The 22130-nt window shown below is 47.2% G+C and overlaps 1 long non-coding RNA gene across 4 annotated transcripts in view; it reads left to right on the top strand.

The window, feature by feature from the left end:
• Positions 1-22130, top strand: part of LOC102164652 (uncharacterized) — a 51825-nt gene that overhangs the window by 28571 nt on the left and 1124 nt on the right. Inside the window, exons 2-6 of one of the 4 annotated variants that reach the window (XR_014827685.1) lie at positions 5259-5579; positions 8903-9219; positions 16115-16178; positions 18498-18658; positions 19512-22130. The exon at positions 19512-22130 is cut by the window's right edge and continues 1124 nt beyond it. This is a non-coding gene — a long non-coding RNA (uncharacterized LOC102164652). The remainder of the gene's footprint in view (positions 1-5258; positions 5580-8902; positions 9220-16114; positions 16179-18497; positions 18659-19511) is intronic. The other 3 variants (XR_014827686.1, XR_014827687.1, XR_014827688.1) reach the window with 3 other exon arrangements.

Raw genomic sequence — 22130 nt, 5'->3', positions numbered from 1 at the left:
TTGATGGCAGGAGCATTTGCTACAGTTATGCACCCTGGACAAAGATCACTTTAGAGGCTAAATTAATAGGTCTGGAACATGAAAATGAGAACAATGAATCGATCTCATTTGAAGTTATTTTTTTTTTTTCAAATTATTTCTTGTCTGGGCTTTTGAGCTTTCCAAAGAGCATTGGGTCCCGCGCTCTGTGTGGGATCCGAGCACGCCTTCTGCTGCGGCGATCCGCTTTACAGACCATGCCCACCGAGGATGCTGCAGCCACCTTGAACGCTTATGTTTCCGTGTGGGTGGATATGACAAGGAAGTTGTGGCTGGACGTGAGAAAAAGAAAGTATATCTGTGTATGACGGGGTCACTCTTCTGTACAGGAGAATTTAACACCATACTGCAAATCAACTCTAATACAAAAAAAAAGATACCCAGAAAAGGAAACTAAGGAGCCCCCCACCCCCTGCCCCCATTCAGTGGCTGAAGGTTGGTCAGGGTGTAATTTCTCATCCTAAACAGAAAGCCCTGCACTCACACTCGAGGCTCGTGCCCTGGCTCTGTCACCAGCTTTTTCTAAGTTGCTTCAAACTCAGAGACAGTTTCCTTTGTCTGTGATGTGGGGATGATGGCGCCCATGCCCTAGTTTTGGAGGAAGGATTCGGCAAGATGATGGGAGAAGGTGCTTCAAAAGAGATGAGATGCCCTGCAGTGCCGGCCTCGGGAAGGGCACGTCACCTGGCATTTTTCACCTGTTCCAGGGCTTTCTCTCTTGGGTTGGAAGGAGGGTCGGAGGAACTCAAACTTGCCTTCAATGGGGAGGCCAGATAAACCACCAAGAACCCAGTTCAATTTGACTTTCAGATCAACGATGAAGAATATATATATGTATTTTTTTGCATGTGTGTCCCGCATATTGTGTGAATACACTTATACTAAAAACATTTTTGTGGTTGATCAAGATGCAGATTTACCTGGGCATCCTGCACTTTCAGGGGCTAATTCTGGCAATCCTCGTTTTCTCGCCTTGGCTTCTGGCGGGAGGCGGGGGCTTCCCTTCTTTTAGTGTCCCCCAGGACCTCAGACCCCAGCCACTGGCTGAACACAGTTCAAGGAGGCACTTGGAGTCAGGCGAGGAGGTGTTCAGCCGTGGCTTTCATCTGTGTTAGCACGTGATTTTCTATCTGGGTGTCCAGCACATCCCTTGACCTGGCCAAGCCTCAGCTGTAAAACGGACATCAGCCCTCACTCCACAAGGGTGCTGTGCAGGTACGAGGAACAGACGTAAACCTGGGGGAAACTTTAAAACCCTTGGTAGAGGAGTATTCCCCTGTGCCCGCCTAGCAACCGGAGCCCTCTGCTTGCCCTCTCTGTCATGAACGGGTAGTTCCGTGCTGCAGTGCAGTGGTTGGATCAGGCATCTTTTCCAACAAAAAGTCCTGATACAACCTCTTTTCCCCCAGCTTAAGCTTCACCTGTCTTCCCTTGGCTTCACGCGCTATCAGTAAACTACTTTTATTTGCTTTGCCCTGTTGCTTGCAGGAGCTGAGTTTCTGGTTCCATTTTTGGAGCAGTCCCAGAGGTGCCTGGCCCTTTAAGCCTGCCCAAAGGAGCACACGGTTTGTGGCCCTGGCATCTTCAGTCCTCGTCTCAGGAAGGTTGATGGGCCCCAAGCCAAGGTGGCAGGTGTGATAAAGAGGGCAGGAAGCGGGGCAGAAGTGACAGATGTGACGTCCTCTGGCCCAAGACCAGGCTAGGCTGCAGAGGAAGCTGTTGGGGTGGCCGGAGCTTCCCACTTGTGGGTTCTGCACTGGGAGTGTGGGGGGTGAACCCCGCCCTCTGCCCCCTGCCCTCTCTCGTCACTGTGCACACCCCGCTGCCTGGCCGCTCCAGTTTCTTCCGGGCTTCTTTGAAGAGTCTGATGGCCTTTTGCGGTTCCTTTCTTCCCCCTCCACAAAGGCTGTGCTTTCTCTTCTCTCCGGGGAAAGAGAAGCTAGCCCCGTCTCCTCCGACGGCAGTGGTCCTCCTGTCGCGTTGGGAGCCGTTCGGAGGCTTCCCGTCAGGTCTGTCTGGTCCAGCTGCCTTGTTGACTTTCCTCTTGGCTCTTTCTCTCAGCTGCATCTGGCCTGCTGATGCTTTTGAGATGCCTTCTGCTCTGGCGGAGCTATTTGTGCGGTTTCCCCCGGGTCCTCTGAAGTGTCTGCTGCCTTTCTCCTCCACCCCCTTCCCGCGCGCTCTTTGTTTGCCATTGTTACAGCAGGCTTTCCCTGGGAGGAACCTGTTTTTCCTTTTGGCTTAATTTTGCTTTACTCTCACAAAAAGAGTGGGATTTTACTGTTCCCTACCCCCCGTGATTGATGGAAAAGAATACTGTACCAATTGATTGAGATAAAAAATTAGTGCTTTGCCATAGGGAAGCCAAATTCGCCATCAGAAGTAGGTGCACAGAGTACTTGAGGCGTCTGTTGATTAATTCTCGGGACGCGAGGCCTTTTGACACACAGTTTTATGTGCTGCGATGCGGGAGGAAGAAGGCGTGGGAACGGTTGCTGCAGATTTTGCTTTTACCTTTCGGTGATTTACTGACCTTCTCTTCTGTGATATGAGAAGGGCACTGCGGATCTGAGGGTGTCTCCTTCTGGAGAGGCCAACTCCTGGGCGTGTGTTTTCTAGAATGCAGGCTCAGAATTTCAGGGACTAAGCCAGGAAGACTCAGGATAGAATGTTAGTCAAAAATGCCTACAGTTATGAAACAAAACAGCAAAAAGAGGCCCCTCTCTCTCAGATAGGTGTCACTCAGCACCTAAAAGTGACAGCTAATCAATTCTTTTATCACCCGTGCAGAAGGAGAAAATCCTAATTTAACAGAGTGTTGATGGCAAATAATTATTCACAAGAAACATTTTTGACAGTGACTCATTTGTTCTTATTTTAAAAACATAAAAACATACTCTGTTTCTTAAAAGCTGTTGTCACCTTCCCGGGCTCCTTACTGCATCACTGAGGGATTAGTTTTATTACAATCTACAGTCTAACCTAAATCATTACAGCAGCAACTCTTTACTTTTGCCATCTGAAAGCACGGTTACGAAGTACTGCAGTCGTGGTTAGGGCATGTTGAAAATTTCCTCGGCCATGCTCTGAATGCGTCATTTCAAAATAAGGACTTTTTAAGTTGAATGCCTTTGCGATAGAAAGCAGTTTGACATATGTGAGTTTCATCGTCAAACAAAGGTATCGAATTCATAGTTCCAGTTAATAGGGACGTAGCACGGTGCCACTGCGCCATACTTTTGTCTCAGAGAAGTGGCAAAACCCCCATTTTTTTCGGTTAGTGGAAACCCGTTGAAATGTTTCACATTAATCACATTTGCCTGTTGAGAATGAGTCACAAATAAATGCCTTGTGTGAACTATCACTACACACGAGAACGGAGGCAGAAGTGTATTACTGTTTCTTGGCAGGCCGAGAAAAAAAGCTCTGTTCACATTTTGAACTGTGGCTATTTTTGGTGGTTATAAAAAAAGTTGGATTTTCCTTTTTCATTTTCCCTTTGTGATGGAAGGCTTGGCAAATATACGTACATTACATTTTGTACTAATCTATTAATCAAATTTGAATTTGGATGAATCCTCTAGAAGCATAGTCAACTAATTGCCCATCTCTTTGATTTTTAATTGCTATGGTAGCTTTTTATGTCTTCTGCTCTCCGGTTAAAAAATAATCCACGTTGTGCAGGATGTGCTGTGTGTTGCTTTCTGGTTTTCCTGCCCCTCACCCTTGCTTGGGGAGTAGGGGTACAAAGCCCAGCTCGCCTGCCACAAGGTGGTGCTCTGCAGATGAGGGTTTGTGAGTTTTGCAAAATAAGGTAATTCTTCTGGACAATGGGGTGGCAAGAAAAACTATTATTTTGCCCAGTGTTTATTATGTAAGTTCTGCATCGGGGCCTGTGGTGAAACTGGCTAATATTCCCCAATACTAATGCAGGCCAAATACGGTCCAGGGAAAAAACTCATGCACTGAAGACACCACAGGGGCAAGCGCTTTAAGTGCTTTGATAAATGTTTTCACCTTGAAAACCTTGCTTGCTGCCTCTGGGAGATTTGGTCAGTGGAAAGCAGCAGGCTGGCTTTCTCCAAGACCGGTTTCTTTTAGTTTTGTGGTTGAATACTTGGGAGCAAGAACGAGGCTCATTAGAACAAGTTTTGCTCCGATGGACATCCCAAACCTTAGAGTCAAAAAAATAAACAAGCGGCTTGGTAGGCGTTGGTCGTTCATGCTCTGTGGGTCCCCCCTCTCCCACGCAGCCCCCGAGTCGGGAGCAGCCACACCCAGAGCCGAAGCCTGAGGCAGGTCCGCCGCCAACCAGCCCGGTCCAGGCACGTGTTGCTTAGCAACGCGGGCCCCGTGATGCTGACACGTCGGAGGAGCGCGCCCGACGCCCGCCCACCAACGAGGGGAATAAATTCGTTAACTCAAGGAGGAGGAAGCGGGCGGCCTGGCGCTGTTCTCCTAGACCGGGCCTCTTGGTGCGGAGAAGAGAAGCTTCACTTATCATCCCCCTTTATGAGGGCAGGAGGGGGAAGCCTTTCACGGTGCAGTGTTGCGATCCCTCAGGGGTAAATTTTTAGCTGCAGAATTTATGAGTTGCACATTTATTTGATTTGGCTTTTGGTTAATTTTTTTTCTCCTCTTGTCAACCTGACAATATGAGGGCAGAGGAATGCAGTCCCTGTAGAAGAGGCCGTAAACGGTGCTCGTGGAGCTGCTTTATAGGGGGGCTTCAGGCTGCGCTCCCGTCCCCTCCCCCTTCCCTTCCCTGTCTGGTGCCAGTTCAGCAAGGCTCATGCAACCAGAACACTCCACTCCAAATAAATAAATCCCGAAATAAATATGGATGTGCGTCTCATTAACATTACCTGTCAAATCCCTAAGCACAGGACCCCAAATGGCCCCCTGGGTCTCCCAGTAATTTCTGGAAAGCATATAAAGAAGATGATCAGTGGGGGTATTTGTGGAAATCATTAGCAGGGTGGGAGAAGATATGCTTATAAGTCAATAATTCTTTTTGACAGGACCTTAGCGCTGGTTATGTGATGACTCTCCTTAATGGAGGGGAGAGACATACGGCCGGAGTTTTATGACAGATGTCAGGAATCCTGAAAAGTGGCACAAGGAGGGTCTGGGTTATTTTTTCCCTTTTAACTGACACGGATGTTTGGGACATTTTGTCACCTTAATGACTATTTTCTTTGGTTCTTCTGATCACCCAGTGGCAAGAGAATATCGTGACCCACTTTTCAAAAGGATGGTAAATATCACTGAAGACAAAATTTATGCAAGAAAGGGCCTGAAGAGCAGATGTCGATCTGAATTCCTGAAAACCACATGCCGTTGGACTCATTCCACAGTACCTGTGCAGTGTGTTAATCTTTGAGGTTTAAAAGTCCGTACAGCGAGATTCACGTTTAACTCCCTAATGGAATTTCTAGGACTCATGTGCGTTTATGCTAGAGAACGTCGAGTCCAGGGTTCACCACCAGAGCGCTTTTTCTCCTGTTCTGCATTTTGAGATTTAGGATGCCTAATGAAAGGTATGGTCAAGAAAAAAAAAAAAATGAATCATCCGGGCAGAGAGGTGACATATCCGCTCCTGCCCGGCTCTTTAGTCTTTCTTTGAAGGAGTCATTTCAAGCAGTATATGCAGCACTGCATTTCTGAGCGAGAGCTAATTATGGGCCGTGAGCGGACAAGTTTAGACACTGGCCCTGACTTGGAGAACACATTCCCAAGGCATAACTATTGGATTTGATTTGGGAGAAAAGAAGGTACGAGATACAATGCAGCACTTTGTAATCATTTATTAGTCTTGGAAAGGGCCCTGAAGGTACTTGAATTATAATAGAAAACAGCGGTTATAAATCAGACCTCGAGTGCAAGGACCATTCAGTGCAGCAGAGACATTTGCTCGGCAGCTGCCGTTCTCTGGCCCTCACCTGGGTTTGTGAGCGGACGGGGACTGAGCTGACATCAAGAGGCACCTGGTTTTCTTTTCTCTCGCTCTCTTTTTAGCGCTAAAGCCGCACCAGCCGCTTGCTTTCCTCCTGGCAAAGCCTGGATTGTTGAAGGGACGTGGACAGTGTTTTCTTAAGAGCAGGGTTTTGAGTGCTTCTGACCACCTGGCTGATGGACGCTTTCGTGGCAGACCAGGTCTAGACACAGTGTCCTTTCACGTAGCTATTGGAGCCAAGTAAACATCCTCGCCCCTTCTCCCCTCCACTCTCCCCCGCCTCCGGCTTCGCACTCTGCTCACCTCTTTCCAGAAGCCTCTGGTCTCATCCTCTCACGACCTCCACCTCCTCCACTTCTTTCTTCTGCGTCTCCACCTTCACCCAGTTCACTTCCCTTTCTTCTTTTGTTGTTTCAGTTCTTGCTCTTCCCTCACCTCTGCAGCACCAGCGAAGATGGAATATGGGCTTGGATTTTGGGAACCTCACTGGGAGCTGTGGGGGAGGTGGCAGCAGAAGGCACTTCACCCCAGTAGCTCATGGAAGGTTAATGTTGATACCCTCCCAGCCCAGGGCTCCCTGTTGCTGAAACCAGCAGTTTTTTTTTGCCCAGAGTTGCTTGGGCCAAACCAGACATTATTTCCCATCCTGCAGATGAGCAGGAGGGCATAGAGACTTTTTGAATTGATTTTGAACCTCTTCCAAGCCTTTCAGAAATGGTTGGGGTTTTCACAATTGCCTTCACACAGGTGTTTGAGCACAAAGGTAAAACTTTCTTTAGCAATAAAGAGTAAGAACATCAGTACCTTCAATCTGTGGGCTTCTATTTGCAGAATCAGAATTAACTGGGCAATTTAGAGTACAGAATTTCAGCTGAAGCTTTACATTTTTATGTGTGTTTTTGCACACGTAACCACAAGTCCAGAGAGGAGTCAAAATTGGTAAATGCCATTTAAAATTTTATTTTCTAATTTTATTAGGGTTTCCAGTTCTAGAAAGTTTTCATTTGGCTTTTTACTTTGCTTATTTAAATGCCATTCAGGTTTTTTTTTTTCTTTTTTTCCCCAAAAAGAAAACTCCTGTTTCCTTTAAACGAATTATTTAATTATCTAATGGAATTTCTCTATGAACGCCTTCCTAGATGAAATAACAGTATATTTAAATCACATCTACATAGTTTCTCTCTTCTTGTTAGAAACAGTATTTGGCTCCTGCAACATGGACCACGATTTGCTGGTTTCCAGACCAATGCGTATGTTTCGCCATCATATACATTGGCCGTGAAGAGTGGCTTAAGTGATCTGCTTTGTTCACTGCTTAATTATGTTATTTTACTGTTCCTGAAGACCTGACACAAGGCAAATTGACATCACTGTGCTCCTAATTAGCCAATCATCCTTAAGGATTTGAATGGTACAAACCCAAAGTAACTTCCTTCTTCACTGAATAAGAATTTCCGTTCATCCAGGTTAAGACAGCGGTTCTACGGCAGAAGGCATCTTGTTGGTGACGGCCCTTAAGATGTCTGTCCCCTGAGTCACACTGCATTCAAAGCCACGTGACGGTGTGGGCAGCCTCCTAAAACCCATCACAGGAAATCAGTCAGTACCCCCTGCAGTTGGGGGAGACCTGCTCAGTTGTTCATCAGACAGTAAAGATTCTTGTAGATGCTGCTTCTGGTTTTTAAATGAAATCAGCTGTGCCTTTTCTTTGCCTGAAATCTACACCCTGCCACATCTGCTTTACACTTTTGGTCGGAAATGTGTCCGCGCCACATGACATAGGACCTGCGTGGCCCTACAGGCAGCCTGGGGGCCCCAGTGCCTGTCCCCCTGGCTCTGAATCTCTCGCCTCTCTGGACACATGGCTGTCGTCGTCCATAGAGCACAAGATGCCCCTCTTCACTCGGGGCTCGGGGTCCTGTTCCCGACGTCTTTCTTCCCATCCGAACCCTGTCTTGCCCAGGTCTTTTTTTGTCGTACACGGCGATGTGCTTCCAGGGAGGCAGGAGTCAATCAGGATTGGCCCAAGCCGGTGGTCCTTAAACTCTTTGGACCATCAGGCACAGTAAGAAATTCATCTTACATCACGCTTCAAACACGTGTAGGTAGGTAGGAATATCTATGTGCGTATCTACATCTGGACTCAAATTTCAATTTACGAAAATGGGAATTAAGACCTTCTCAGTTGATTTTCTTAACTTTGGTTTACCATACATGGTGTGGTCTGAGCCAATCCTGATGCTTCCGCTCTCCTGGTTAGTGATTGGTTCAGGTGAGGGCATGTGATACAATTCTAGCCAATAAGAAGCTGAGGGGCTCCCACGAAAGGTTTCAGTTACTAACAGAGACACTTGAGGGAAGTAACTGTTCCTTCCCTGCTGGATGTCAGGCTGCCTGCTTATGATGCCTGAAACTGAACAGGCCAGGAAAGGAGCCAGGCCGAGATGGCAGGAGGGGAAGATGAAAGACAGCCAGATCCTTGATTTTGTTGCTGAATTAATCAGTGCTCTCCCAAGCCATTTCAGGAGTTCTTGTGAGATAAATTTCTCTATTGTTGAAGCCAGTTCAATTGGAGTTTGCTGTTACTTGCAGTCAAGAGCTTCCTAACTAATATTCTTCTTCACAGTATCTAGGAATCAAATGACCTGAGCTGGGATCTGCAGTGAATGAGACCAGGGTCATATTCCAATTAGAAGAATAAGATGAAGTTGGAACCCTTGTTGTCCTGTTAAGTCAGCTGGACATTTGTGGGTTTAGTGGCCATGGGACTGGTTTTGGGACCTGAAACAGCAGACCATGGGAATTTGTGATTGACCTTGTGGTTTTAGCTATTGGTAGGTGACCTGGAAGCTTGTTGAGATAGAATTGTGATTTTGCAGGGTCTTACGTTTGGATTTTGTCTTCCAGGAAGTGGATTTCATACCCAGTAGCTGTGCAGCAGATGAGCCTGGCTAACAGAGCAGCTTCATGTTGTCGCTTCATGGTTCTCCTGTCTTTGCGGGCTCACCTTCTCACGATGCGGTGTTATCTACTGCCCCCCCCTCCCCCAGGAAGCCATGTGTTAGTGCTGGAAATGAAAAGACAGTGGAGGAAGTGGGGGTGCACAGCCGGGAAGCGGAACTCTGGACAAAGATAGGGGGGAAGCGCGGGCGTCGGTGGCCCGGGTCCCACACGGGAGGAGCTCTCTGAGGGCCTGCGCGGGAACAGGAGACCGTGCCTAGCAGGTTGTGCGGGGCTCGCCCGGTGCAGGGACTGCACTCACTCACAAGGGCTGAGCCTCCGCAGGAGTTGGGGCGCGTCTACATGCAGTTGTGCACGGACTCCGGGGAGCTTGATGGGAACGGTGACTCTGCACCAGGGTTTGCGGGGTCTCGGGCAGGTTCCCCCTTGAGTGTCAGGGTTTTCCGACTTGCGGTGTGTGAAAGACAGAGGGTGGCCGGGGCCCTACTTTATAGGAGATGTGTGAGTCGCTCATTGTCCGGACGTTGCCATAGTCATTTATTTTCAATATTCTCCCCTCACGTGCCCCCGGGGACTCGCGTGGGCTTTCTCCTTGGTCTCCTGTGACCCATCTTTGCTCAGGTACTGGGTTAGGTACATCCATTTCCATGGAGTTTATTAATGAAACAACAGTGTATTAAGAACCTACAGTGTGAGATACTCAGTGGGTTCAAAGAGTCACAGGAATCAGAGGCAGAAAGGTGGGAAGTGAATCCTCTGGTGACACAAGGTAGCACCTGAGGCTGTGGACCAAATGCTGGAGACAGGGCTCTGGCCACTCGTCTGGTCTGTGTCCCGGACACCTGGCATTACTCATCATGGCTTAGCCTGTGCTCAAAGTCAAAGCCGGAGCCTGAGGCTGAGCATCACGCAGCGTGCTGGGTGCCCCCAGGGACAGGGACTAAAGCCGAGGCTCTCCCTGGGATCATCACAGAGGAGATGACACACTGGCTTGGGAATTTACATGTAGTCCAGGTGCGCACGTTCAGGGCCTTTTGCAGAGACGTGAGGGAGAGCCCCGTGCCTCAGGAAGAGGCGCAAAGAGAAGAGGAATGTGGAAGCTTCCAGAGAAGACCGAAGAGCCTCAAAAATGATGCCCAAGACCAGAGCAGTGGGTTGAAAGGTGTTGCTCTGGGCTCTGCCAGAGACATGCATTCTAAATGTTTTACTTGCTTATGGTGACTTCAGATTTACAGATCTGGAATTTATCATTTGCTTATTAACAGCGAGATGTAATGTTTGGTGCTGTGCCCAAGTTAATGGAAGTTAGTTAGGAAGTGGTTATTTGATTTTGAATAGGTAAATTAGCCATTGTCTGACCAAGGCAGATTTATTCCTTGACGAGTCAAATCCTTGTTTCCCCTTTGACCCAAACGCTGGGACCCTGTGGCTGTGGTTTGTCTTCTCTCCTTTGGTTCTGCCTTTTCTCTACGTGGTTCGTTTTCTCTGAGTGCTCTACCTCCGAGACGCTAAGTGTGGGAGGCAGTCGGCTGCCGGAATCTCTTTCATTGGGCTCAGCCATCAACAATTTGAGGTTTGCTGAAAAATTTTTTTCTGATGTCCCTGTTTGGAAATTCCTGAGCAAATCCAGGGTACCCCCTTGAGGTGTTAATTACGCCGTACAGCCATTTGCTTTGGGGACTCTTATTGCATTAATTCATCTTTCAAAACGAAATTGCCAGAATCCAGAGTAGATAACAGTGGAATAGAAAGTGTTTTGCAAGTACTGAAGCTGAAACTTAGAAACGTGTGTACATGAAAATCGTGCCGCGGTTGGATTTTGGGTTTCCATCATTTTCACAGCGTTGTGAACGTGTCTTTGTTTTGGCCCCAGAGGAAGCGATCCCGATCAAGATGCCTTTTCTCCAGGATTAAATTGTGTCTTTAAGGGAGAGGCTTACTCATTGTTTTTTGCACATTCCTATGGATTCTAGACTCTTCCACGTGTTTGGTCCTTACTCTTGTGTTTGTTAAAAGTTTCAAGCCTCGAGGTTTGAAACGCAAATTGCCGGCCCTTCTGTGAGAGTAACAGGGCTTATTAAAGCCCAGTTGTCCTGGGGTCTGAGCTCCTTGAGTCCCAGCCTCATCCAAGTTTCCAGGGCTGCCAAGTGACAGTGTTGTCATTAGCAGCTTGAACAGAAGGCGGGAGGCAGCAACTTAACAGAATGAAACTCTGAAATTAAAACCCGCCAAAGAATTTGTTATTGACTGAAATGGAAAGCGAGTTGTAATTTGGAACTAAATGATTTAGGAACATCGCTGGGGTTGTACCCGAACCATGTAGATGGCAAAAATCTGCTGCTAAAATGCCTCGTGAAGCGAGGAGGTTTCCAGCATCATTTGGAAGCCCTCCGAGGCGCTCTTAGGCCACATCCAAATGCTTGCACGCAGTCACCGTGTGGCTGATCCGCACAATGAGAAGACATGGGGCTTGGGTACGAGCAGATGAGCGTGATTCAGAAGGAGATGTGAACTGTGTGAACGCCGCCCTTTATACAGGGATTATGATTTTTCATTCAGAATTTAGGCAGACAGCGGGCAAAATGTAATCACTTTTCAGCATTACTGTGCTGTATAAGCATATTAGGGGAGCTCTGTAACGGTAATCATGTAGTGAACTTGAAACCACCCCTAATTAAACCGTCTGCATCCCCCCGCATTTTCCTGTAATGATGTCAAACCGTGTAGCAATTAGTTGCACCTCTATGAATGTAAACAGCGTTTGTAAATCATATAAACTTCACCTGGTTTTTGCTTATTGAAAATCTCCTGAAAAGGAATTAATTAGCTTTGTATGTTTTGGAATTGCGATTTATAGGATCCTTTTGGAATCTTTCACTGAAATGAAATTAATTTTTTTTTTCCTGCGATGTGTTCCAATGGAATCTCTCTCGCAGGGGGCTGCAAAGGGAGAGTCAGCACAAGTGACTCGGTCTTCATTTTATTTCTGCGATGGCTGAGGAAGTGTGGAATTTAGGAAGGGGGTTTCCTGAGTTAAGCCAGTTTTAAGGTCTTTTTCTCCAGAGGAAGGTATATGTATGTCATCTGAGGGCTGCGTGTTGCCTGCGTTTGCCGCCTTCCAGCCGGCGCTGAGCGTCTCAGGCTCATCTGAATGGGGGGTTCGGGCATCTGAAGCCACCTCGATGCCGCGCATCATCCTGGAAGCTGCCGGCCCGCAGCCGCGTGGGAACGGCTCCCGAGCAACCGCGGAATTCAAGGGAAGTGGCCAATTCCAGACAAAGACCTTGAACAAACAAAACACACACTCAAGTGTTTTGACTCGGTGATCTTTCCTCCGCCGACAGGGAGCACAGAAGCAAAGGGAGCCAAGTTTAAAATGTAGCACAGCTTTGTTGCCATTTTCTTGCTGAAACCTTGGATCCTGGTGGTGGATGGTTTACCTGAGCCATCGGCTACATAGCACATTTATGGTTATTGTATTTTACAGGTTGATAGATTTTTATATTCTGTCCAAGTCAGGATCTTACACCACCTGGTTTATTATTTAGTAATTTACAGTGCAGTCAGGCGCGTTTGGCTTAATGTAGGATAAACTTATAAATCTATTGTTCCTGTACTTGCCAGGGTTGCTGTGCAGTGAACTACAGAGCCCGATGCGTCCATACATTTCAGCTCTGCCTTTTTCTTTGATAGGGAAGCAGGCAATAGATAACACAGTGACAGTAGCTTCCCAGGGGACGGCAAAATGTGAGAGCAACACCACGTCAGGTTACTAGGTCATTATTGTGTGAGCCGTGAACCATTAATGGACTGCTACGCCCAGCTCAGTCTGTGTCAGATTATGGCTCGTGGCAGGAGAATTGTTATCTAATAGCTAACTTTGCTTCCTCACCATCGCCTTATGAGTTCCTCTGATAAAAATGTGCACAGGTATATATATTAATAGGGGGTCTCGTTGGAAAAAGGCCAGATCTTGGTTATTTTCCCCCATTTCTGCAAACAAAGCCGAGGTGTTGAATCTGCTCTGGTAGTTCTTCGAGGGGACGGCGTCCTCTCACAGGTAGCTTGGACATCTTGTAAAACACACAGCCAGACGCACAGTGCTAACTGATGCAAAAGCCTGCACCGTTCGTATTTTTTTTGGTGATTGTGTTAAATGAAGAAATACTGGGGGTGAAAGAGTTAAGGAGAATTGATCCCTGCTAGCCACCTCCACCCTAACTCTTCAAACAGCACGAACCCCGGCCTGCTTTTAAATTCTGGAAAATAAAGTCACTGTTCTTGAAACGGTAGCCCCCATGCAATGACAAAGTGGCATTATAGATCAATTTTTATCTCGTATATTATAAACAGGGAAAGCATGTTGTTTAGGTGTGGCTTCAGATAAAGGCATACCTGTCTAGGAGAACACAGAAAGAATCCCTCGGTTTGGAGTTATAATGGCAAGAAGTTTATGTTGTGTATTTGGGACCCATCTTTGGGAGAAATAAAAGTCACGGAGTTTCTTGAAACCTCTCAGCCTCTTTGCTCTCGCCCGAGTCTCTGGATGGAGTCGCGGAAATGGAGAATTCCCAGATGCTTTCCAGGAAGGGTGAATGTGCAGGTGCGTTTGGATCGGGATTATGCCCCCAGAACCTCTCTGCTGGGTTATGCCCGTCCGTCGGCTTCGGAAATTCTGCGATGTCGAGAATGGGAAGGGATGTGAACAGAGCACATGGCAGGGAAGCCTTTCAGTGGGACCGCCAGAAAGTCGAGCCAGAGAGGGAGCTGTGGACATCACTGGGAGCCAGCCTTGGCGTGGATTCAGGCCTGGATCACGCGCTGCTTGGCTGCTGACCACGCAGCTGGAGTGCACCTGCCCAGGAGGGGGACGGGCTGGTACGTCCTCGGCCAGCGTCCTCATTTCACTGCGGCCCTGGCAGCAGAGGCTGCCTATGGAGAGCGCAGCTTCCGTCTGCTGAGATGCCTCAGGACGAGCGGCACACCTGAAAGGGCTGTTAAAATGGGCTTTTAATGCTTCTGTTTGATACCGTTTTCTGGTTTGACGAAGCGCCTATATAATGAAGTTAAGTGGAGTTAACACCCAAATCTATTCTAATCCAAATCTCGTTACTCGTTCCTGAGTGCACACGTGCATGCGTGTGCCTGTGTATTTATGTATAAAGGATTACGTTGGCCCCACCTCCTGTGCCCCCCCCCCCCCCAGTGTCCTCTGAGGCCCGGTTCCCATGGAGTGGGGTCAGCCAGGCCTCTGCATCCCTCCTCCGGCCCCTGACCGGACTCCAGCTTTGGACTCCACCATGGATTTGCGTTTAATCAAATGTTGCACATCGCGTGTTGCAGAGTGCTAATGTAACTTTAGTCCTGAGCCTCTTTTTCTCCCTCGTCTTTATGTGGATATTACTGAAGTAAAGGCCTGTAGGATAAAACGCCTTTTCATTTAACAATTAATTCCTTCTTTGCCTTCGTAGCTGAAAACACTCAAGTCATTATGGCTTATGACAAAAGCTCAGTTTATATTCCAAATCTTTGATTAAAGATGTGACAGGTGCATGAGGAGGCATGCTCCCACATCGTAATCACCACCCCTTTGGAAGCCTCAGCCCGTTTAATTACTGGATCAAGGACATTTTAGGACTCACGTCTTTGTCTTAGGAAAGAAAGCCGATACGGTGGAGATACTTGCATCATGAATAAATTCTGACAAGGGACAAGTCCGAACTACTGCCACATCCTGGAGGGGCTCAAATTTAGAAATACCGATGCCACTAACTGCTGGCAAAGATGTGGAGCAGCTGGAATGCTCCTGCACTGCAGGTGGAAGTTAGAAATGGTACAGCCACTTCGGAGAACAGCTCGGCTGTGTCGTATCCAGTTAAGCATGCAACCTAGCAATCCCATTCCTAGGAAAGAAAATGAAAACTCGTGTCCACACAAGTGGCTTCTCCATGGACGTTCCAAGCGGCATCGCTTTTAATAGTAAATACACACAGGCTGTGCTGGAGGCAACGAAGTGTTCATGAGGAGGTGAATCCATCAGCAAATTCCTGGTGTCTCTTCAGGGTGGGTGCCACACAGCAGGCTGTGGTTAGTGAAAGACGCCAGGTACCAGAAGGACCATACACTGCATAACACTAATAGGAGATCATTTACATGCAACTCGGGGCAAAACATTGTCGGAAAGCAGATAAGTTGTGCCAGGAGCAGGGATGGGGCGGGCACAGCCGTGCAAAGACATGCGGGGCCAATCGAAACAGGGTAACGTGACGGTGTCACATTGCCAGAACCCATCCAGCTGTACAGCGCGAATGCGTGAATTTTAGTATTTACAAATTGCGCTTTAATAAGGCTGGTCAAAGTAGGCAAGACTGAGTATTTAAAATAAAATTCCTCCCTTTAAACATATGACGAGAAAGCCAGAAATCAGCCTGGGTAAGACTGACTGTGTGTCTAAACACAGTTTGTGGCAGGAAGATAAAAGACAAAGGGATGGCTGGAGGAAAAATCTTTAAATTACGACTGCTTAATTTTCTCTACCTTTAAAATACTTTGACAAAAAAATGTCAAATCAGCAGAAAATCACCAGACTAGGCAGTTTACCTGCTGGAGAAACATCTGGTGGAAAAATAATAATAATGGAAGCTAACACTAATAATAATAATAATGGCAACTAATGCTTGTGGGGAACTTATGTCCTTCTGACACTATCCAAAGTGTTTTCTGTTTTAAATGAGGAGTAGTTGGCAATTGTTTGATAAGCTCTGACACACAGGTGCCTGTGACACCATCACCATGGTCGAGGTAATGAATATACCCCAAAGTATCAACCCCCCCCCGAAAATGCCTCCTTGGGGTTCTTCTCCCTCCCCCTCCCCGGATGCCACCCTCCCCAGGCAACCACTGATCCGCCATCCCTGGGTGTTGATTTACACCCATGGAAACATACCATGGCTATGCTTGGGCCTCTTGTACTCAGCATAATTATCTTGAGATTCATCCTTGTGTGTGGGTATCAGCGGTTCTTGTTCTCTTAAAAATGGTCTATTCATTTTTGTTGCTGAATAGTATTGCATCTCACGGGCTCACCTGAGGATGGAGATGCCGGCCGGTCCAGGTTCCTAGCTGTTCTGAATAAACTCTGTGAACATTTGTGTGCAGGTTTTACATGGACACATGCTTTCTCTGGGATAAATGATGAGGAGTGGAATGGCTGAGTCCTATGGTAGGTATAATTTTTTTTTTTTTCTTTTTCACACACAGCTGCACCTGCAGCACATGGAAGTTCCTAGGCCAGGGGGGTTGAATCGGAGCCTTGGCTGAGGCCCACGCCACAACCACAGCACCACTGGATCCAAGCCACATCTGAGACCTGCGCCACAGCTTGGGGCAACGTCAGATCCTCAACCCACTGAGTGAGGCCAGGATGGAACCTGCATCTCACAGAGGCAATGTTGGGTCCTTAGCTCCTGGTAGGTGTACTTTGAAGAAGCTGCCAAACTGTTTTCCAGAGTGCTTGTGACTTTTCCCGTTCCCACCAGCAGCAGAGGGTAGTTCCAGGTCCTCTGGAATCTAGCCTTGAAAGATCTTAATTTAAATATGCTAATATGCATGTGGTGGTGAATTGTTATAGTTTTAATTTGCATTTTTCCAATGACTAATTGTGTGAAGCATCTTTTCATGTGCTTATTTTTCAAAAGTGTATCTTTGATGAAATTTCTCTTCAAATCTTTGGCCCAGTTTTAAAAACCGAGTTGTGGAGTTCCCGTTGTGGCGCAGTGGTTAAGGAATCCGACTAGGAACCATGAGGTTGCAGGTTCGATCCCTGCCCTTGCTCAGTGGGTTAGGGATCCGGCGTTGCCGTGAGCTGTGGTGTAGGTTGCAGACGCGGCTCGGATCCTGTGTTGCTGTGGTTCTGGTGTAGGCCGACAGCTACAGCTCCGATTCAACCCCTAGCCTGGGAACCTCCATATGCCGCGGGAGCGGCCCAAGAAATGGCAAAAAAAGCCCCAAAAGAACAAAACCGAGTTGTTTTTTTCCTTATTGTTAAATTTCGAGAGTCCTTTATATATATCTGATAAAGAACTTTGTCAGATATATGCTTTGTAAATATTTTCTCCCAGTCTCTGGCTTGTCTTTTCACTGATGTAACAGTGCCTTAAGCAGAGGAGAGCTTTTAATTTTTATCAGGCGTGTCTTAGTTTCTTTTTATAAATTGAAGTAGAGTTGACTTATAAATACTGTGTTCGTTTCAGGGGGTACAGTCAAGTGACTCAGTTATGTCATCAGTTTCTTTTTATCGATGCTACTTTCCGTGTAGTCTTTAAGAAACCTTTGTATCACTCAGCATCCCCCACATTTTCTTTGGTGTTTTATCTCGAAAGTTTTAGTTTTTACACTTAGGCTTTTTCTCCGTTTTGAATTCGTTTCTGTTGGTGGCGCATATGGGGACCCCGCCCCCACTGAGCTTTCTTTGCACATTTGTAGCCTATTAAGTGTCCACATATGCGTGGGTCTGTTTCTGGACTCTGTGGCTTCAATCTGCTTGTCAGTCCTCATGTCAGTGTTACATGGTCTTGACTTAACAGCTTTAAAACAACCCTTGAAATTAGCTAGTCCTCCAATTTTGTTATTTTTCAGAGTTGTTTTGGCTATTTTAGGTCTTTTGCTTTTCCATATAAATTTTAGCATTAACTTGTTCATTCCCACCAAAATAAACAAACAAAAAACCCCATGGGAATTTTGGTTGAGTTTGTGTTGAATTTGTAGTTCTGTTTGGAGACAGTATCCTAACGCCATGGAATCTTCTGATGCAGGAACACACTATGTCTCTATATTTATTTGGGTCGCCTTCAATTCTTTCAGCGTATTTTATAGTTTTCAGTGTGTAGGTCTTTTTTTTTGTGCTATTGCAAGGGATGCTATCGTTTTTATATTAAATTCCAGTGGTTGTTAGTATATGGAGATACAGTTGGTTTTTGGCTTTGATGATGCATCTTGCGACCTTGCGAAACTTACTAATTTTAGGAGTTTGGGGCATGTTCCAGATTTTCTCTGTAGATGGTCATGTGATGGGCAAGTGGACAGTTTCGTCTCTTTCTTTTCAGGCTGGATACCTTTGCCTTATTTGTTCTTTTCCTGCCTTCCTGCTTTGGTGGATCCTTTAGTGCAGCGTTGAATGGAAGTCTGAGAGCAGACATACGTGTCTCATTACGATCACAAGGAAGGAATTCAGTCTTTCACCACTAAGTATGGTCTTAACTCTAGGTTTTTCTTAGATGCGCTTTTTCTCTGTTAGAGAGTTCTCTTCTGTTCCTGCTTTGACGAGAGCTTTTATCAGCAGTGCATGTTAGAGCTTGTCAAAAGCCGTTTCTGAGTTTTTGAGATGATCTCATGGTTTTTCTTTCTTGGTTTGTTGGTATGTGAATCAGACTGATTTCCAAATATTAAGCCAACCTTGCATTCAACATTTGTCATGTTGTATTATGCTTCCTATGTAAGCACTTTAAACTTGTCTTTAAATTTAGCTTTGTCCCTTGTCCAGATCATCTAACGAGAAGAGAACTTGGATAGACCTGTGGTGCTGGTCTAACCCGAAGCCTGAACACTTAACATCCACAGGAGAAATGCAAACTAGAGTATTACTGACATATTTTCACCTGTATTCATGGCCATGATTAAGAAAAGTAACAATATTTATAGCTGGTAAGAGGATGAATAAAATTATGAACTTCTAATAGAAATATAAATAGATAGAAGCTTTCAGAGGAGAGTTTGGCAATATGTCTGGAAGTGTGAAGTTTGTACTGAAAGATAATTCAGTGCATGTGCATAGGTGATATTCAGTGCTTTTCATTGCAGCTTAGTAGGTAGATTTTATAGTTTGGAACATGAACAGATGGAATACTACGGAGCTGTTAAAATGAGGACTTTTTTTTCTACCTGGGTATTTTGCCAGTTTTCATGTTACGAGACAAGCAAGTTGTAAGTCACTGTATGTAGTATGACTCCACTCATATAAATCTAATCTATTTATATCCCTCCGTAGGGTCAAGAGAGAAGCCTGGAAGGACATCTCCTTCCCCTCTCCCCACCCCAAGTAAATGACAAACAATACAGCCATTTTTTTCTTTTCTTTTTTTGTTTGTCTTTTCTAGGGCCGCACCTGTGGCATATGGAGGTTCCCAGGCTAGGGGTTTATAAACAATTTTTTTTTGTCTTTTTTTGTCTAATACAGCCATTTTTGTGTGGGAGGAGTAGAGGGTAGGAAGGGAAAGGGAAGCAGCGTGAAGGTGTCCCAGGGTCTCCTGTGCTCAGAGACACGGTTCTATTGTGCAACAGCTGTGCTGACCCCCGTGTCCCAGGGAATCGGAGTTCACCGTCTCAGGTGGCACCAAGGCTCTCCCAGGTGTGAGAGCCATCGGAAGATGCCAGGTGAAATCTCTGGCATCTTGTCAAAGCTTGGGGGGGGGTGGAAGGGTGACCCATTTAGAAACAAGACTGCCCTGGGAGGTCAGGGCCCAGGTTTAATGTAATCGTCTATGCTGATTCTGTGTAGGTTGGATCCCTCTGGGTTGTGGCACATAGAGACTTAGGCAGCTAAGGCTGTTCCAGAATGTGGACCTCCTTACCCTCCACGACGGAAGACCCCCTGCTTCTGCTTGATTGCTTCCAGCGATCCGAGCTCACCTGATTTTGCTTGAGAAGAACGCCAATGTTTCAGAGTGATAACTGGCACCAAGAGATGGCCTCCCCTTCAGTGAGCCCCAGTCTCCATCCCTCCATCCCCCACCCACGACGGGGAGACTCGCCTGACAACACGTGGCCGCAGACACCTGGAGACGGTGACCCCCAGTTCTTCTTCGGGGGGGCCCTCTCTGTCCCTCAGTGTTCCTTCCGTGCTGCCGTTTCTGACCCCGCTGTTGGTTGATGCCCAGGACAGAGCCCGGGTGTCCTTTGGTCAGCACTGCCTCCTGGGACCTGGAAGCTGATTCTGGTCGCTGACGCTAACTCCGCTTTACACTGTCTGTTCCCCTGAACTTTGGGACAGTGAGATTCTGCAGGCTCTGTTTTGGGACCTCATTGAGCTGCAGTGTGCTGGATCGTGGCTCCAACGTGGACGTCTCACTCAGCCCCTGTAGGTTGCACCCCAGACCCGATGAACAGCAGGCCCAGCAGGACCCCTGCGGAGGGCTCCGCGCGGGGAGGTGCACATGAGACCGGCTCCCCTCAGCCTTGTTCTGTACATGAGGGGGGGATTATTCTGTCACCCGTGAGTTGACATAATCCGTCCTCAGCTAGGCCTTGCGTCTCCATGCAGATCACAGGCCTCTTGTGCCGGTTTCATCAGACCTTTGCCCCAGAGCAAGGCCACTGCTGCCTGAAAAGCTCCCGGATCTATAGACGCGTCTGAGGAAAGAAACATGGCAGCTCTAGGCGACTGTTCCCTCTCCTGTGCCCAGCACACCTGCGTCTGCTTCCCTTTTGACTCGGTTTCTGCTGGTCTGCTCTTGGGCTCTCAGCCTTCCCCCGCCGCAGCCTCTCCCTCCATCCCCTGCTGCCCTGCATCCAACATCTCGCTACATAAAGGCAACTGCCAGCCCTTAGAAGAAGAGCCAAATCATCGTCTTCCCTGTAGACACGTCTAAACATCTGGATTATTTACACCAGGCAGACAAGGTGTCTGAAAAATAGGCTGCTTTTCACTCTTTAGTTCAGGGTTCAGCAAACTTTTCCTGTAAAGGCCCAGAGAGTAAATATTTTAAGCTTTTTGTGGGCCATAGAGCCTCTGTCATAATGACTCAACTCTGCCGTTGTATCAGGAAAGCAGCCCCAGACCACATGTAAACAGATGAGCATGGCTGTTTCAATAAAGCTTTATTTGTAGTGACAGGCAGTGGCCAGATCTGGCCCCACTGGCTAGAGCCCGCCAAGGCCTTATGTAGTTCCCTGCAGAGACAGAACCCACATCTCTGTTCCAAAGAAATAGACAAGCAGAACTAGACTGAGGGCATCCAGCAGCTTCCGTAAATGAGAATCCTTGGCACCTGGCTTTTGGCCTGTGGGTGCACTTGTTCCAAAGCAGCTCCTTGACCCTGCACCCACCCCCGCAGAGAACCCCTGGTGCACCCCGGACATCGTTGCCAATGTTCGTCTGCTTCCCAAGGCCTCTTCCCTTCTTTCCAGCCGCAATAGGGAGAATGTTTCCTTTCCCTCCTCGCTCCGCTTTCACAGCGCTCTGCTTTCATTTTGCTGATTTTCTTCTCTTTTACATATTTTGGTTTGAGGAACCCATATTTTAATAGCTGGTGAAGGTGGCTCAGACAACAGCTCAGGCCTGAACTCTTTCATGCTCCCAGCTAATTTCCTTCGAGAATCTCACACTTTCTCTTTAGGACATATTTGTGAAATGTTCACACATGCAAAGAACAAAAGAAGTCTTGGACATGCCACATACGTTTGATTTTCTGATAATTTAATTCTGTTTCCTCAGAGAATCATTTGGTTTATGGAAAACAGGGTTAGCGCATTTTAATACTGTGGAAAAAAGTTCTTTTCACTCGTAAGCATCTTCTGAATGACTACTTTTTCTTCTGTAGATTCCTCTAAATAGAGAGCCTTTGGCTTAACCAGTATCTTCATGGAAATACAAAACTTCCGGGTGGTTAAAACCAGTCATCCCTTTTCTGACGAGGTGCAGCCCCAAATACGGGGTACACGCTCTCTGATCTTTTTGATCCAAAACCTCCATCCGTAAAATTCGGAGTGTGGACCTCCGGGACGGGTCTGTTTTGTCGGTTATGTCCATGTGCTCTGGCACCAATAGATTGTGCATGCTGTAGAACAAATGCGAAATATGAGTTAAACTCAGAAAATAAAACTGCAGTTCCTTTTCTCTCTGTGCTCCCCTCTGCAGGACGGTGTCTGAGGAACTCTGCATGGCCCCAGCACACCGCAGGGGGTTGGGGCTCGGAGGGGCGGGGGCATCTTTGGAGCCAGACCTCCTCTCATGGACTAGCCCCACCCCTTTGAGCTCAAGCTCAGCTGTGTGGTAGCAGCTCTCAGCTCTCCTAGCGATGCTCCTCCTACAGAGGCAGGTGTGCCCAGGCCCGGCCAGTCAGTGACAGGAGACTTCTGGGGCACACCTGTTCCTGTGGTGGGGGCCATCCTGGGGACC

The sequence above is a fragment of the Sus scrofa genome, chromosome 14, assembly GCF_054392235.1.
Source record: "Sus scrofa isolate SSC_HxYL_T2T_F1_AM1 chromosome 14, Sscrofa_HxYL_maternal_Yorkshire_Landrace_v2.0, whole genome shotgun sequence".
NCBI classification, from domain to species: domain Eukaryota; kingdom Metazoa; phylum Chordata; class Mammalia; order Artiodactyla; family Suidae; genus Sus; species Sus scrofa.
Note: the sequence above shows the minus strand (reverse complement) of the source record. Positions and strands in the feature narration are given on the sequence as shown.